The sequence below is a fragment of the Perca flavescens genome, chromosome 20 (genome assembly GCF_004354835.1).
Source record: "Perca flavescens isolate YP-PL-M2 chromosome 20, PFLA_1.0, whole genome shotgun sequence".
In the NCBI taxonomy this organism is placed as follows: Eukaryota; Metazoa; Chordata; class Actinopteri; order Perciformes; family Percidae; genus Perca; species Perca flavescens.
The window spans coordinates 1,075,854-1,078,353 of record NC_041350.1 but is presented as its reverse complement, the minus strand read 5'-3'; positions in this window follow the sequence as shown (position 1 = coordinate 1,078,353).

The window sequence follows — 2,500 nt, the reverse complement described above, 5'->3', positions numbered from 1 at the left end:
TTCCAAGAGTGCTGAAGGAGGTCCAGGAGCCTCCCAGAGTGCTGAAGGAGGCCCAGGAGCCTCCCAAGAGTGCTGAAGGAGGCCCAGGAGCTTTCCAGAGTGCTGAAGGAGGCCCACGAGCTTCCTAGTGTGCTGAAGGAGGTCCAGGAGGCCCAGGAGCCTCCCAGTGTACTGAAGGAGGCCGAGGAGCTTCCCAGAGTGCTGAAGGAGGCCCAGGAGCTTCCCAGAGTGCTGAAGGAGGTCCAGGAGCCTCCCAGAGTGCTGAAGGAGGCCCAGGAGCTCCCCAGAGTGCTGAAGGAGGTCCAGGAGCTTCCCAAGAGTGCTGAAGGAGGCCCAGGAGCTTCCCAGAGTGCTGAAGGAGGTCCAGGAGCTTCCCAGTGTACTGAAGGAGGCCGAGGAGCTTCCCAGAGTGCTGAAGGAGGCCCAGGAGCTTCCCAGAGTGCTGAAGGAGGTCCAGGAGCCTCCCAGAGTGCTGAAGGAGGCCCAGGAGCTCCCCCCAGAGTGCTGAAGGAGGTCCAGGAGCTTCCCAAGAGTGCTGAAGGAGGCCCAGGAGCTTCCCAGAGTGCTGAAGGAGGTCCAGGAGCTTCCCAGTGTACTGAAGGAGGCCTAGGAGCACCCCAGAGTGCTGAAGGAGGCCCAGGAGCTTCCCAGAGTGCTGAAGGAGGTCCAGGAGCCTCCCAGAGTGCTGAAGGAGGCCCAGGAGCTCCCCAGTGTGCTGAAGGAGGCCCAGGAGCTTCCCAAGAGTGCTGAAGGAGGCCCAGGAGCTTCCCAGAGTGCTGAAGGAGGTCCAGGAGCTTCCCAGTGTACTGAAGGAGGCCCAGGAGTTTCCCAGAGTGCTGAAGGAGGCCCAGGAGCCTCCCAGAGTGCTGAAGGAGGCCCAGGAGCTTCCCAGTGTGCTGAAGGAGGTCCAGGAGCTTCCCAGAGTGCTGAAGGAGGCCGAGGAGCTTCCCAAGAGTGCTGAAGGAGGCCCAGGAGCTTCCCAAGAGTGCTGAAGGAGGTCCAGGAGCCTCCCAGAGTGCTGAAGGAGGCCCAGGAGCTTCCCAAGAGTGCTGAAGGAGGTCCAGGAGCCTCCCAGATTGCTGAAGGAGGTCCAGGAGCCTCCCAAAAAGTGCTGAAGGAGGCCCAGGAGCTTCCCAGTGTGCTGAAGGAGGTCCAGGAGGCCCAGGAGCCTCCCAGTGTACTGAAGGAGGCCGAGGAGCCTCCCAGAGTGCTGAAGGAGGCCCAGGAGCTTCCCAGAGTGCTGAAGGAGGCCCAGGAGCTTCCCAGAGTGCTGAAGGAGGCCCAGGAGCTTCCCAGTGTGCTGAAGGAGGTCCAGGAGCTTCCCAGTGTGCTGAAGGAGGCCGAGGAGCTCCAAGAGTGCTGAAGGAGGTCCAGGAGCCTCCCAGAGTGCTGAAGGAGGCCCAGGAGCCTCCCAAGAGTGCTGAAGGAGGCCCAGGAGCTTTCCAGAGTGCTGAAGGAGGCCCAGGAGCTTCCCAGTGTGCTGAAGGAGGTCCAGGAGGCCCAGGAGCCTCGCAGTGTACTGAAGGAGGCCGAGGAGCTTCCCAGAGTGCTGAAGGAGGCCCAGGAGCTTCCCAGTGTGCTGAAGGAGGTCCAGGAGCTTCCCAGTGTGCTGAAGGAGGCCCAGGAGCTTCCCAAGAGTGCTGAAGGAGGTCCAGGAGCCTCCCAGAGTGCTGAAGGAGGTCCAGGAGGCCCAGGAGCCTCCCAGTATACTGAAGGAGGCCCAGGAGCTTCCCAGCGTGCTGACAGACATCTTCAGCCTCTGACTCTCTCAAGCTGCTGTTCCTGTTCCTATCCCAAAGAATAGATTTCAAAATTCTTCTGGTTTATAAGTCACTAAATGGTTTAGGGCCAAATTACCTTTCGGATCTACTTGTTAACTATGAACTGCAGAGGCCTCTAAGATCATCGGGGACAAGTCTGCTTGACATCCCCAGAATCAGAACTAAAAAAGGGGTTCAGCAGCGTTCAGTTCCTATGCACCACATATCTGGAACTAACTTCCAGTAAACTGTAGATCGGCACCTACGCTCTGCTCTTTTAGCTGAAGACCTTTCTTTTTGATACTGCCTATTTTTAATTTTTTCCACTGCACTGTATTGAGAATTTTATTCTTTTATTCTGTGTATTTAACGGTTTTAATTTTGTATTAATTTCTAACTGCGTTTTAATGTTTTACGTAAAGCACATTGAATTGCATCGCTGCTGAAATGTGCTCTACAAATAAAATTGCCTCGCCTTGCTGGAAGACACCAGCCATCATCCCAGCACCGAAGAACTCAGCTGCCAAAAGAATGAATGGTTATCGTCCGGTGGCTCTCACACCTATGGTCATGAAATGCTTTGAGCAGCTGGTCATGGCCCACATAAAGGAGACAGCAATATGGATCCCTATCAGTCTGCAGGAGAGGATGGATACCCAGCCCGAGCCCGCTGGGACCCAACGGTACCCAACAGGTTGGGCTGGGTTTGGACAGATATTTAGAAATAATTTTGGGGTTCG